This window comes from Pinus tabuliformis, chromosome X (genome assembly GCF_031772625.1).
Source record: "Pinus tabuliformis cultivar Carrire ecotype Pingquan chromosome X, CPIR1, whole genome shotgun sequence".
In the NCBI taxonomy this organism is placed as follows: domain Eukaryota; kingdom Viridiplantae; phylum Streptophyta; class Pinopsida; order Pinales; family Pinaceae; genus Pinus; species Pinus tabuliformis.
This window is the reverse complement of record NC_142308.1, coordinates 1,222,955,695-1,222,972,081: the sequence shown is the minus strand read 5'-3', so window position 1 is coordinate 1,222,972,081 and position 16,387 is coordinate 1,222,955,695.

Below are 16,387 nucleotides of genomic sequence, written 5' to 3'. Positions count from 1 at the left end.
GGAAGTAGTAGCCTGAAGCCCCCTCAACAAACCAATGGCAAGGTTAGAAAAGTTTCAAGGAAGTTGCAGATACCACGGGTACATTGGGCCTCCAATAGACGACAGAAGGAAGCTCAGAAAATACTAAATGGTCGTGGATCCTCCAAATAGGAGTTACGGTTGAAGAAGCAAGGTACACTGCGAAGCCGAGGGGCCCGAGAATGCGTCACGACATTGCTACCATGGCTGCACCCACACTCACAAAAGAGCATAAACCCCAGACCAATTACCCAACTACTTCAGAAGTGCTCGCAGCCCGATCTAGTAGGGACGATCCGATCTCGCACCAAAGGTCTGAACACCTGACTAGCAGTAGAAACTATAGTCTCAGTACCTTAGGCAGTTGAAAGAAGGTGTGGGACTATAAACCAGCCTGTGGAAAACCTGCACAGAAAAAGGAATCATCACCAAGCTAAGCAGTTCCCAAGTCTGCAGCTGCGCCTAAAGGATAGCGCTACCGCGGGGAAAAATCAAAGAATAGCTGTTAGCCACAAGGACGTCAACAGGATAATCAGATCACATGAGACAGGAGCGGGAGGTGGGACATTAAGGCGAAAGTTCCAGATGAGATACGCAGAGATTTGCCAACTTGAATGTCCAACGAATGAAAGAGATTTTTTCAAATCTCATAGCGTGTGGTTGGTACTAGATTTTGGGCACTTTGAACTAACAAAAAGTAGGAAGTGCACGACTACCAGATACTCCATGAGCACTATGGCAAGAACCCAAGTGCGAGTCGCTGAAGAGATGCAATTGAATCAGGAGGAGCCCTCTCAAGTTCCTGAAGTTCCTAAAACCCCATGCACCCCACGACCCAGGAAGAATAAGCAAAAGATGGGTCCCGACTGGGCCTCCCTAAGATTCAACAAACATTCAGCAGGTGACAAAGGAAAAATAGGGATCGATGAAATCGCTGAGGAGAAGGACGACCTACAAGACTTGATTGATCAAATTAACGCATAGGTGGAGGAAGAAGAACTTGCATCCCAGTTCCCGTTGTTACCCCCGTATTTCTCTCCATGGACAGGGATGACCAAGCTAGCGAAGGATGTAGACGCTGCAAAAACTACACTCCAGAGCCCGCTCCTTCCATATGATATAAGGTTCGAAGGGTTACCCATGGGGCGCGTTCCAAGCACCAGGCTACTAGTATCATAGGTGCGGGTGTCTACTCAGCATGGAAGTAGTAGCCTGAAGCCCCCTAAACAAACCAATGGCAAGGTTAGAAAAGTTTCAAGGAAGTTGCAGATACCACGGGTACATTGGGCCTCCAATAGACGACAGAAGGAAGCTCAGAAAATACTGAATGGCCGTGGATCCTCCAAATAGGAGTTACGGTTGAAGAAGCAAGGTACACTGCGAAGCCGAGGGGTCCGAGAATGCGTCACGACATTGCTACCATGGCTGCACCCACACTCACGAAAGAGCATAAACCCCAAACCAATTACCCAACTACTTCAGAAGTGCTCGCAGCCCGATCTAGTAGGGACGATCCAATCTCGCACCAAAGGTCTGAACACCTGACTAGCAGTAGAAACTATAGTCTCAGTACCTTAGGCAGTTGAAAGAAGGTGTGGGACTATAAACCAGCCCATGGATAACTTGCACAGAAAAAGGAATCATCACCAAGCTAAGCAGTTCCCATGTCTGCAGCTGCGCCTAAAGGATAGCGCTACCGCGGGGAAAAATCAAAGAATAGCTGTTAGCCACAAGGACGTCGACAGGATAATCAGATCACATGAGACAGGAGCGGGCGGTGGGACATTAAGGCGAAAGTTCCAGATGAGATACGCAGAGATTTGCCAACTTGAATGTCCAATGAATGAAAGAGATTTTTTCAAATCTCATAGCGTGTGGTTGGTACTAGATTTTGGGCACTTTGAACTAACAAAAAGTAGGAAGTGAATGACTACCAGATACTCCATGAGCACTATGGCAAGAACCCAAGTGTGAGTCGCTGAAGAGATGCAATTGAATCAGGAGGAGCCCTCTCAAGTTCCTGAAGTTCCTAAAACCCCATGCACCCCACGACCCAGGAAGAATAAGCAAAAGATGGGTCCCGACCGGGCCTCCCTAAGATTCAACAAACATTCAGCAGGTGACAAAGGAAAAATAGGGATCGATGAAATCGCTGAGGAGAAGGACGACCTGCAAGACTTGATTGATCAAATTAACGCATAGGTGGAGGAAGAAGAACTTGCATCCCAGTTCCCGTTGTTACCCCCGTATTTCTCTCCATGGACAGGGATGACCAAGCTAGCGAAGGATGTAGACGCTGCAAAAACTACACTCCAGAGCCCGCTCCTTCCATATGATATAAGGTTCGAAGGGTTACCCATGGGGCGCGTTCCAAGCACTAGGCTACCAGTATCTTAGGTGCGGGTGTCTACTCAGCATGGAAGTAGTAGCCTGAAGCCCCCTCAACAAACCAATGGCAAGGTTAGAAAAGTTTCAAGGAAGTTGCAGATACCACGGGTACATTGGGCATCCAATAGACGACAGAAGGAAGCTCAGAAAATACTGAATGGTCGTGGATCCTCCAAATAGGAGTTACGGTTGAAGAAGCAAGGTACACTGCGAAGCCGAGGGGTCCGAGAATGCATCACGACATTGCTACCATGGCTGCACCCACACTCACGAAAGAGCATAAACCACAGACCAATTACCCAACTACTTCAGAAGTGCTCGCAGCCCGATCTAGTAGGGACGATCCAATCTCGCAGCAAAGGTCTGAACACCTGACTAGCAGTAGAAACTATAGTCTCAGTACCTTAGGCAGTTGAAAGAAGGTGTGGGACTATAAACCAGCCCGTGGATAACTTGCACAGAAAAAGGAATCATCACCAAGATAAGCAGTTCCCAAGTCTGCAGCTGCGCCTAAAGGATAGCGCTACCGTGGGGAAAAATCAAAGAATAGCTGTTAGCCACAAGGACGTCGACAGGATAATCAGATCACATGAGACAGGAGCGGGCGGTGGGACATTAAGGCGAAAGTTCCAGATGAGATACGCTGAGATTTGCCAACTTGAATGTCCAACGAATGAAAGAGATTTTTTCAAATCTCATAGCGTGTGGTTGGTACTAGATTTTGGGCACTTTGAACTAACAGAAAGTAGGAAGTGCACGACTACCAGATACTCCATGAGCACTATGGCAAGAACCCAAGTGCGAGTCACTGAAGAGATGCAATTGAATCAGGAGGAGCCCTCTCAAGTTCCTGAAGTTCCTAAATCCCCATGCACCCCACGACCCAGGAAGAATAAGCAAAAGATGGGTCCCGTCCGAGCCTCCCCAAGATTCAACAAACATTCAGCAGGTGACAAAGGAAAAATAGGGATCGATGAAATCGCTGAGGAGGAGGACGACCTGCAAGACCTGATTGATCAAATTGACGCATAGGTGGAGGAAGAAGAACTTGCATTCCAGTTCCCGTTGTTACCCCCGTATCTTTCTCCATGGACTGGGATGACCAAGCTAGCGAAGGATGTAGACGCTGCAAAAACTACACTCCAGAGCCCGCTCCTTCCAGATGATATAAGGTTCGAAGGGTTACCCATGGGGCGCGTTCCAAGCACCAAGTTCGAAGATTGGGACCTGGCAGACAGTGACAAGTTCCCCAAACTAGCCGAAGGCACCCTATTGCTGCAGAAATGGTTACTAGGCATTGAGAGGGCCAGACTGTTGAACCTCCGATGGATCCCCCACTACCACCACACGACCATCACCATATTTGTCATTCGATAGCTACTAGGTCTCATTCATGATGGATATCTCTAGTTGGAAGAACCAATCCCAAACATAGTCGACCTACTCCATTAGGTTATGCACCTGTGATATAAAGGGAATAACCTCGCAGACATAGCCGGAACCCGTAGCAAGGGAGGCATCGTCGAAATAGTCAAGGCAAGGTACCATCTAGTAAAAGGGAAGCGGGGGTATGTCATAGCAAGCATCAGTGACCATGCAGTATGAGTTGCTACTCAGATCCTAGCTGGGAAAATTATGAGAAAATGTCGTGCCGATGAAGTGCCCGCCACTTTCATCACATTGGCAGGACAATGCACCGAAGGGGTTCAGTTCAATTGGGGACAGTTCTTATGCGACAAATTTTTGACCAATTTTTGAGAAGAACAGGACAAAGGTAAGACCTTTCATTATGCATGGTTGCTCTTATCAATCCTTCTGGTTACAGGGGACTTGCCGCCGAAGAGCTAGTTTCTCAGCATTGAGGATAGTCTACTTGAGGCAGTATGGTATATTTCACTTGGGGCTGCAAAGGATGCAGCAAGGGTTTCCGCAATCTAGGCATTTTGGACCTCCATGGAAGGAAAGATACGGACACAGATTGCTTGAAGACCGTGCATGTCCCCCACAATCTACAACAACTTTCACAGCATGGCCGAGTTCAAGGCAGATATGCATCACATGTACATCTGCGCACAAAAGGACCCAAAGCGATCTTTGGTTACACTACCGTTCCTTGCAATGGATGATGCCATTTACACAGTATTAGCATCGTGGCCTTTGGAATGGAATACCTCGGATAAGACCATTCTTGACCGAGTGGCCGCATAGCAGCAGAAGAAGGAACGCCAAAAGAGACTCATCCAACTGGCAGAAAAAGCACGACAGGACCGCCAGGCTGCTTTGCAGCAAGGAGCTACCACGAGCCCAATAGCAATGGAGAACCAGACGGATCAAGGAATAGATTTGGACTAGGATCCACAAGACGAAACAAAGATGCAGGACCACCTCAAGCGGTCATGCATCGAGGAATCATCAGCTGCACGGAAAAAGTCCAAAACAGTGAAGGTGCTAGAAAAATACTTCATGGATTGCAGCCAGCCCGTCAGCAATGTTACCACCAGTATGTTGCCTGAGTTGATCACTGCATAGACAACTATGTTGGGGGAGATCAAAGCATAGTTACAAGCCTTAAAAGCGCAACCCACGGGATGGGTCCCTTGCAAGCCCATAGATGATACAGATGTCGCTGCGCAGGAGGTCAACACACACACACCACACATCATCTCATTGCTAGCGAAGGTTATCCAAGCCACAACCACATGTGAGAAAGGAAGTTGGGAATTAAATCTTGCCACTATGTTCTAAGACATACTATACCTATTGTAAGACAGAGTGACTCAACAATTTCGTGCTAGGGAAGGCCACGCGTTCCACATCTTGACAGAACAAAAGGAAAAGATAGAACAGATCACTCTGCAGCATGATGAACTGGTTTCCCAACATCAAGAGATAAAACAAGCTATGACAGAGGCGTGTGGTGTGATCCTTGAGCTAGCCATCCTCGGGGACCTCCCCCTAACTACCAGGATTTAGCACATGGCAACCAGATTTCGCATAGCCCAAGTAGAGGCCGCATGACACCAGGAGGAGCTAATGTTACAGATTCTAGAGCTCCATCTTAAGGCTCGGCTACCCACAACTCCGGCCGAACGGGAACACCACCGCAACGCAGTTGTAGCTGGACTAGAAACAATGAGTACTGATGTTCACGACTGCTTGGGACTACTCGGCCAGTCGCTTGGGATACTCACCGCCCTGCAGGAAGATCCAATTATACAGTGAGTAGAAACTAAGGTGCGCGAGGTGAAACAGGCTTATGACACCATCTGGGGCATTGCACAGACAGTCGCTATCACATAGTGGTTGGCCAAGATGAAGGAGGTCCAGGCACTCAAGGCCTAGGTTGACATAGTGTGACAACAGGAGGTCACCCTTAAAGAATGTATCTAGCCTTGGCTCGACGAAGCATTTAGCGTATCTACAACCACTGAAGGCAAACTCACACAGATGCAGGCCATCTGTGTGACGGAGCAGGCCGTTGCAAATGAGATGGATACCTCAGCGGCTCATGTGGAAAGTATACAAATAATTGCAACCGAGTTTGCTGCAGACACAGGTGAGATGCAGAAGTTGTTGACTGACCTACATGCAAAGATTCGCGGCCGAGCCAAGTGACTCGGGACGAGTCACAATGATTATGTTGGGGGACTGTTGGGTAGCGAAAGCCCCATGCAATGGGTATGGGGTGCGAAGCCCACAATTTTGGGTAAGAGCAGGGTAAAGAGTCCGTAAGATGCACGGAGCACGATTTGTAATAATTCAAAGTCAAAAGGGTAGTCTGCCCAAAAATAATGTAAAGAAATGTAAGATTGATTTGGCCTGCCTATGGATCGCAGTCCATGGAAAGGTATAAATAGAGCGAGGCTCTATGGGTAGAGTAGCTAAGTATTTGGTATGATTTTGGAGATCTAAAATGTAATGGGTGTCTCAGAAGAGCATTCTGAGAGCATCTATGAGTCTAAGTCGGGGGTTTGGGTAGAGGATAGAGGCTTTGCAGCTATGTGCGCAGAGGCCCAGAAGAGTCCGCAGCTGTGTGCGTGGACCCCTGTAGCTGAGTGCGTAGGGAAGATCTAGATGTAAGGGTGATAAATGGAAATAAAGATAAGTTTCTTCCAAATTCTGTGTTAATTCTAAACTATCGCAACTCTGTTCTCTTATGGTTAATGAAACTATGTTGATCTGCGCGCATATGCTTTTTGAGTACCTCTGAATCGGGTTTAATCTTAGTATCCGAACTAAATGAAAGTGATAAATGTTTGCTTAAATACCTCTATAAGTAGATCTGTGTTATAATACTTAATCAAATAAATTAGATCTGTAATCAGAGCGGTAAGAGAAAGCTAGGATTATTGGGATTTGTGCGGATCTAGCGTAGCACGAAGCTGCAGGACGACACGCGAACCTCTTAGACCACATCTAGACATCCCAAGGGTGCGGAAACCTGGTTCTAGCACCCTCCACTGCTACCTCAAGTGAGACCTCAATCCGCGCTTCACAGGTTGTTGCCAAAAGGGCCGGTAGTTGCGGGATTTTCTTGGCTAAATAATTCTTCCGAACCTGGGTTAGGCCCATATAAGCCAACAGTGGGTATCTACACCATCCTTTCAAAGATATTTCTCAATGTGAATTGATTATTTCTTAGGGTTTTCTCTAGCAAATTCTTGGTGAATGAAACCTAGCTTCTACTGATTTATCACTGTCATCTATCATCCAGAAAACCCTAAATTTAAAATCTCCTATCATTCCACCACTCATTTGTCATTGATTTCATCAAACCCTAGCCTTCCACTACATTTTCACCTTTGATAAACTCCCACTTCAGTTTTATCAACATCATTTGGTTAGTGTTTTACCATTCAACAAATTTAATGGAGAGTGAACAAGAGAGTGAAAAGAAAGTGCACAAGGGAGGACATCATTCAAGGTTTGAGCCATCCAACCTGAGAGAAATCAATGCTTCTCCATTTGCCCAGAAATGTTTAAAAAATGTTGGTTGTATGAAGTTTTGTGAGCAGGTTGCAGAGTTTGGTTCTCATGTCCCTTTGACAAGCATCTTTGCCCAAATATTCAACATAGATAAAGCTATCATAGAAGGTATTGAGTTCAGTGCCTCAGCAGGTATTATTTCTTCAACCACAGGTATTCCAAATCATGGTGAGACCTGGTTCAAAGGCATGGAATTGCCCCTTGATGATTATAAGATGTTCCTAAAACCTAATGTCATAGAGACTTCTAAACATGTTTCTCCTTTTAGACATCTAATTAAAAAGTATGCCCCTCTAATAAAGCTTATCATGAAGTATTTTACATGTGAAGGTAGATTCTCTATATTATACAAGTATCATGCTAGGTTACTTATGCATTTCACCTCTACAAGAACACTTAATTTGTGCAACTTTCTATCTAAGAGTGTGGTGAAGATGAATGAAAAAATTCACACGAGGGGACAACCTCATAACAAAAATTTGTTTCACCACAGCCTGATCAACATTGTGGTTATGCATAAGTTCTTAGTCAAACTAATAACTTGGGAAACCTTTGGGGATAAATTAAAGACTGCTCTTATCATTAGTCCCACTCTTTCTCCTATCAAAACAACATCATCAGGGTCTAGGTTCATAAGGTCAATGAACCATGGTTCAACAAGCAAATAGGAAAAGGTTTCAGAGGCACTTAGACCCAAGGTAACCAAGACATATCAAAGAGGGAACATGCTTGTGTTTGCTCCATAGATAGTGGAAGGGGCCAAGCCTTCTATATAAGAACAACATGGATCACATTTGTAGGATGAGGAGGCTACCCATCATGACATATAGATAGTGGACTTGGAGACCCAAGATGATCATCAAAACCTGAAACTAGTTATCAAAGAGAAGGATTCTCAGATCAAGGAACTTTTGGACAATGTGGAAAGAGCCAAACTCACCATTTCCTTCCTTGAGCAAGAAAATGAGCAGCTAAAGGAAAAGCATCTGCTTCTAGAAAAATATTTGTTTAAAACTAATATACAAGAGTCCAAAGGTAAAGCAGTACTAGGGCATGATGAGAAAGATGAACAAGAGAGGGAGCTTGGTAGGAAGAGTCCTGGGACAAAGGTTCTCAAAGGAAAATTGCAGAAGGAAAAAGACCAAAATCTACTAAATGTGGATTTGATTCTAGAAGACAGAATAGTTATGGATATCAATGAAGACATGGAATATTGGCTCAACAAAGTAAATGACCATTTGGAGAAGCTTTTTGATAGAGCTAATAGGGACAATTAGATGTTGTGGCACATGGCCCATCACTATCAAACAAGGAATTAAGTTACACAAATCAGAATCAAGAAATTTAAAGAAAAACTAAAAGAGGTCCATGACAAGGAAAGGGAATCAAGGAAAAAGGGGTAAAAGGATAAAATTGGTGACTAAAACATCCAAGAATGTTTAGCCTATCATCCATAACAGCCAAGGAACAAATTTTGAAAGTTTTGGAGAAATTTGAATTTTTTTGAAATTTTGCAGGAAAAGGCACATAGAAGCATCACGCTGAGGCATGATTGTTTTTCCTTGGAAATCCAAACGAGGTTTTTTATACATGGATGAATGCATTATGATGAGTACATGCCACTTCTAATCCTATTTTTTCATGAAAGATTCCCATTTTTAGCAGAAACTCAAAAAACCTCACCTTTTTCATGTCTCTGCCACTAAAACTAGACTAGTGCGTTGCTTCTAAGTAAGTTTGGGAGAATGAGTTTTTAGAGGCCTTCCCATGGGTCATTGTCCAATATTCAAGATGATCGGGAAACTAGACAAAAAAATATATTTTATCATTCTTTCTGATTTCCATTTTAACTTGGGGAAGATACCTAAAAATTGCTTCAAACTGGCGCGACCCTTCTGCAAAATTTCCTGTTTTGGTACATGTTGGTGCGACCTTTTTGCTTACTGGCATAACACTTCTGGTTCTGGTGCAACCCATCAGGTATGGTAACTTCTTGAGTACTGAATGATGGAAAATTCCATATATTATGATCTATTAATGTTACTTTAGGTCTCTTAATTGGTTTTTGCCTCACTTTATGAGGAAAATTGTAATTAATGAGGAGATATCCTCTCCTAAACTTTAGCTTAAATTGTGGAAACTGTCTCAACTATCCTAGTTTTAGGTGAGGACTCATCAAAGCTAGTTATGATGAGCCTTGAATAGAATTTTTGACCTGATGAGATGTCATATGTTGTATTTTCCTATATAAGATGGAAGGGAATCATTTTCCAAGGGTTGGACATTTGAGGAGAGAACCATTGTAGCCTGTATTTGACATTTTTGGAAATCAAAAGACAGAGTTTGTAGCTATTGTAGTGGGATTCCTGTGGTATGTGTTTTAGCAGTATTTTTTCTTCTGTGATCATAAGTTTGAATGTATTGTGTCTTTGATTTCCATTTCCATGTTTCATGTTCTTGTTTCCTAGGATAATAAACATAATTCATTCATGTAATGCTCTGTTTTGGAGAATCTTTCACATTATTGTTCATTTTTCTTCTAGTAGAAATGAATTCATGAGATTCCTGCTCATTTAGAAACACTACCTATATCCCATATGCACAATGACAACCCTAAAGTGCTAAAGTGTGTGCCTACCTTACCCCATTACATCCTTGCAAATTTGATTCTCAAAGCCTAGACCTAGCTCCCTCTGACTTAGATACTTGGTTTTTCTCCCTTATCCAACAAAAAAACCCTAAATATTTCAAAACCTACCTGAGCTTAGCTATCTAACCTAAAATTCTTTATCATCCAGTCATCTCTTGGTTGTGATTCCATAGAGAGAGCCCTCTATGGCTTGGTAGGGCTAGCTACCAGATTGAAATCTTGGTTTGTGGTTACCTCCGTCGATTTCCTCATCAGCCTGCAACATTGTGGGGGATAACATTTTAGCATCGTCGCTAGGGAAACAATAGTTATATCATTCCTGGTGTTAGTTCTATTAGTGCTTTCAAGACTGGTTCTATGAGTGATAGATTCCAGTATCCAAAGGAAGGTTGATTTAAGTAATCTCATCAAGTTCAAGGTGTAAAAAGTATGGCTCCTAAACTATACACGAGGTCAAATCATGATCCAAATCCACCTACAAGTGTTGATGATCCAGAGAAGTTACTTAGAAAACCCAAAACTCCTATTCCTGAAAGTGAAACTAGAAAATTGGTAAAAACTACATCTCTACCTATTCAAGTATTAACTATTGAAGATATTTATTTTGATATTCAGTTTGAACAATCTTTGTTTAGATCTAAATCTGAGTCTTCCCTTTCGGAAGTGGTTTTTGATCCTATTAGGTTTGAAACCTACCTTCCTTCTGCTAAATCCCTCTTTTCCAAAACTGATCACGAGTTGTGGTTAAATTTTGGTAAAATTCAAATCTTAGTAGACCATCTTCAAATCACTACTGAGAAAGCTAAGATTCAATATCAGCTTGAAAACCTAGCTACTGCTTCATATTCTACTTCATCTCTAAACACATCAGCTACATCATCTGCCATTGTTAGTTTACCACTATCTCTGCTAGTGTCATCATCTCCATCAACACAACCTATTGTAATTCCTACACAATCCATTGTAGTACATATTCTTCCTCCTCTAGTAGCCATGGCACAATTTTCTCCTTTATTATTACTTGGTCAAGTTGCTTCCCTACCTCAAAACTATGGTCAAAGACTCCCTCTGTTTGATGGAACATCAGAGATTATAGCTCAGCAACATGTTGACAAACTAATAGATTTTATTGACCTTGAAGAGGTTGATGAGGAGGATGCAAAGATGAGAATCATAGCTCAGAGTTTTTCTGGAGATGTGAAGAAATGGTTTCACAATTTGGCAGCCAATTCCATCAATAGTTCCCAACGGTTGATAGAGTTATTCTTGGCCCGGTGACAGGAGAAGAAAAGTGCATGACAAATTTTGGCTAAGTACAATGCTATGAAAAGAAACCCAAATGAGTCAGTGTAGGAGTTTACAACATGGTTCAATCTGGTTTATAATTCCATTCCTAATGACATCAAACCTCCCCCTGGTTTAGCCCTCCTCCACTATCATGATGCCTTCGATCTAGACATGGCATATCAGCTTAGGGAGAGAGATCCTACAACTTTGGAAGAGATGCAATGCAATGTGGTAAGTGTGGAAGCCAATTTTCTTATCAAAAAGTCCAAAATCAAATCAGAGAAACTTGAGAAGAAAGTCACCATTAAGGAGGAGTCATCTTCTTCTTCTGAGGTAAAGCTTGACACTCTGATTAAAACAATAGAAAGGATGATGGACAGAATGACTATTGTTGATAGACAAGTAAAGCCTTCGATAAGGAATCCGAACTACAGGGGCCAGCAACAATCATAGCTCTCAAATAACCAGAAAGAACATAAACATCAAGATCCTCGAGCACAGATCAAAACACCATTTCAGAAAAAATACACACAAGGCCCGGAAGATGATGAAGAAGAAATTGTCGAGCCTAATCATTTCTTTGAAGAAGATGAATCACTTACCTTTTTTACTGAGGAAGATTAGTTTTCTCAGGAATTAAAAATACCAAGTGATCATCAGCTTGTCCTTGCCAATGATGATTCATGGGAAATGCAGACTAGAGAGTATCAAAGGGGTTATTAGAATTCCCTCAATCATTTGTAGAAACAATACAACTTGAGGAGTAGAAATGTCCCCGTCACATTACATCAGAAAAGGAAGAATGTTCAAAAAGATACACCAGATAAAGAAACAACTCCTCCAAATCAAAACAAAGAAAAAAACATTGTCATTCTGAGTCGGAATAAAAATAATGAAGCTTCTACCAGCAATGTGAGGAAGGACAAGGAGGTTTGGGCTAAAAAGTTAGAAAAAGGAATCTCAAGCCAAACGACAGCCTGAAAGGAAGAACACTACAGCAAAAGAGGTAGACAAACAATCCAATCTATTTAGCTTAGAAAATGGAATTTCCAAATTGAAGGTTTCAATTCCTCTAACTGAACTAGTTCATAATGAAAAGTACAAATTCTAGATTGCTAAGATGTTGAAAGTAGATCAAATTTCAGATAATGTCATTGTTGTCAATGATGAGCCTGAAATTTTATTTGGTCTAGCTGTAGCAAGAAATCCTGAGGATAATGAAGTTCCCCCTTTCTATCCTAGTTTGAAACTCCATGAGTTTATACTCCATAATGCCATGTTAGATTCCAGCACCTCACACAACCCGATGCCAAAATCTATTATGGAAAAACTAGGATTAGATATTACTCGACCTTACTGTTATCACCCCAAGAAACTCTCCTAGGTTGTAGCTCGGAGATACTCGGGAACATTACAAACTCAACTTAATGTTGGAAATGGATGAATGGAAGGAATGATGCATGTTCAAGCCAGATAACCACTCCTACTTTGCTTGACTTCCAGACATGTGTGAACACCCCTAGACTACAAGGCTTCAAACCACCAGTTACTCACAGTTTAAGGATTGGGTGAACATGGAGAATATTGACCACAACAGCAGATGCACAAGACCCTATGATGGCTGGTTGCAACCAGTAAAACGGTCTGCAAATCTAATTCCCTAGTGAACAGACAGGATGACAGCTCTCTACCACGAAGTGAAAAGAAACCTGATTAACACATTCACTGATACATGCAAGATTCAAACACAGAGGTAGGATGACAGCTCCTCTAATGCTATACATCAAGAGTTCATGAAGAAAATGCATATCAAGCACAGCCTAAAACAGAAAATAGATGAAAAGTCAGCAATTAACAGCAAAAGAAGCTTGTATTAGCTGAAAATGAAGACGAGACGCTGCAAGTATCAAAGCAGTTACAGTCTCCAGAAGTTGAACCATACATCAAAACAACAACCATCAACCTTGATTACATCTATTTTTTGGGTATATATAGAGTTTGATTACAAAATGTTCTGCTATTCTAGGCGTGGAGGGGTCATAATTGACCACCAACCGCTTTAACTGCCTGGCAGAACTTCTGAGTGCAATTGCTTGCTGTAGTGAACAAAATTGATCTCCTTGGATGCTCTGTTGTACTTCTCGAGTAGGTGAAGTGTTGTAGAGGATAGAATTCCATAACTGTTAAATGTGTTTGCCTGCTCGGACTCTGTCATTTTTCTCCTTGGCCATACGGTTTCTTGAATGCATTTGTTGAAGATGAAATGTGCCAGGTACTGGTAGGTGATCACCTTCGTCCTTCGGGTGCATGGCATAATCAAGGTGAGTGGACTACATGGCGGATGCACGAGCAGGGCAGAGGAGGGACATCAGCCGTTGGATCAAACGGATGGATGGCAGGGATCGCTCGGTGGGGACTATCGAGAAGGCAAGGTGGGAGATGATCATGAGCCGTTGGATCTCGGGCACACAAATCCAACGGTCATCGGGCAGGGAAGATGTGCGGGGGTTAACGAGCGGGGACAAAGGATGGGCGGTAAGCGGTATTTATTGCACCGCCGCTGGGGCTTGGGTGGTAATCATACAAAGGTGTGCAATTCCATTAGAATTGTGACACGTGGCGGTGGAGAATGGGCAAAAACCGCTTTTATCGCGAGTTAACGTGCAACTATGTTATGGCAGCGGGGGAAGCGATCACCGTCCGATTGTGGAGGAGATGATCGGATGGCAGGGGTTTAATTGCACGGGTTTTCATTTGATGTGACCGGGAAACAACAGATCAGGGTTTTGCGAAAGTGCGCGGTTATGTGATTAAGGTTATATGATGGTTTAAACTTCGTGCCTAGGCTTAAGGGCAAAGGCTAATAATATATGGTTTTTTAACAGTCAAGCTCGAGAAATGGAGATGAGAAGAGGGTGTTCGGAGTGAAAGGGGAGGCGGAATGACCAGTTATAGGCCTCCTTTGAGCAAGAAACAAGGACTGAGCTTCCTTCTGAGATTTCAAGTATCAGCAACATGTGGCAGAGCTAACACTGGCTCCTTCTGGGGATGAGATCCTCCTTGTGAGGTCTCAAGAACTCGCAGATCAATGCCTTTCCTATGAAAATAAAATAGCAAAATTTCCTAGTGTTCCATTGGGCATGGAGTCTAACTAAAATTGATAAAACAACATATTTACAACTTTAAGGCCAAAGACCTTAAATCACATAAATTTTCAGAAAACACCCATTAACTGGGCCATCAAAAACTGTTTCTCCTCCCATACTTTTTAGCATGAAGGTATTGTTCACTTGGATTTGAGAAATAATAAAAGGCCCTGTCCAAAAGGCATCAAACTTCCCATGGTTGCCTTTCTTCTCTTTCAGTGCATCCCACTTCAGAACCAAGTCTCCAACCTGAAAATTATCTGTTTTTGTCTTTCTGTCAAAAACTTCCTTGATCTTCTTCTGATGTGCTGCAGACCTTTCAACCAGCTGTTCTCTGATTTGGTGTACCTCTGCTAAATCAGTGATTCTTTTTTCCATATCCTCTTCCTCATCCTGCTCTTCTTGTAAGAATTTTTCCACAGGGAGAGTTAACTGAATTGGGAATACAGCTTCAGTGCCATATACCAGCCTAAATGGAGAATTCCCTATGGATTTCTTGATGGTCACTCTGTCAGCCCATAGTGCATATTTGAGTTTAGAGTCCCAATTCTTTTTGTTATCTTCCAGTAGCTTTTTAATTATCCTTATCAGGCTTTTGTTGGAAGATTCTACTAAGCCATTGCCTTGAGGGTAGTATGAGGTGGAATGAACCAGCTTAATGCCCATTGAGTCACACATGTCCACCAATTCCTTAGCCCTGAAAGATGCTGCATTGTATGTGACTAATTTATGTGGACAACCAAATCTGGTGAAGATATGCTGTGTCAAAAACTTCATGACCACATTATGATCAGCCTTTCTGGTAGGTATTGCTTCAATCCATTTAGTGAAATAATCAATGGCAACTAATATCCATATATGCTGGCCACTGGAATGTGGATTGATCTCTCCAATGAAATCCAAGCCCCACTATTGAAAAGGTCCATTAGCATGTATTGGTTTCAAGGGCAAGGACTTCAATTGCTACTTCCCTTCAAATCTCTGGCACCTGTCACAAGATTTAACAAATGAAAATACATTAGAAAATGAGGTGGGCCAATAGTACCCAGCTCTGAGAATTTTGTGGGCTGTAGTTTTCCAATAATGATGTCCTCCACACATGCTGGAATGAAATTGCTACATGACTTCAATGGATTTTTCTTTGTCCAAACACCTTAGCAGAATTCCAAACGGATCCCTCCAGTAGAGCAGATTTTCATGAATGCAATATTTCGCTACCCTGAGTTTAACGGTTCTGGCTTGACTTTGAGTAAGGCCTGGAGGGATTTCTAGCTTTAGCAAGAATTTAACTATGGTAGAGTACCAATCACAAGAAGCTAGATTTTCTGCTAATGACTGTTCTTTCCCTGGTTCAGTTGCTTCCTCTTCTTTTGTTTGACCATTTTCTGCAACTGTGCTTATGAGATTTATGTCCAATGTTCTGCAATTTTCTTCAGCCAATAGTCTGGTAAGGCCTTGACCTCTGACCAGCTTGGTGGGCTTCAATTCTATATTAAACTCAATGAGCTTTGCAATCCATTTAGCCCTTCTTCCATCAGCATCAGGCTGTGTTAAGACATCTTTTGTTGAAGCAGAGGGTACATATGCAATTATCTTGGAATGCAGAATGTAAACTCTGAAAGCTTTCAAATACTTTATAAGAGCATATGCTTGGTTTTCAATTATATCATACCTCAGCTCAGCATCCCTTAAGGTTTTGCTGAAAAATTCCACTGGATGCTCTGAGCCTTCTTCATTTGCATGCAATAGAACTGCTGCAAGGGTGTCATTTGAGGCAAATGAAAATATGTGGAACTCCTTGCTGTAATTTGGACTTCTTAAAGTGGGAGATTCCATAATAGCTTTCTTAATGGACTCAAAGGATCTTCTTGTTGCATCAGTCCATTTTACCTCTAACCCCCTTTTTAACATG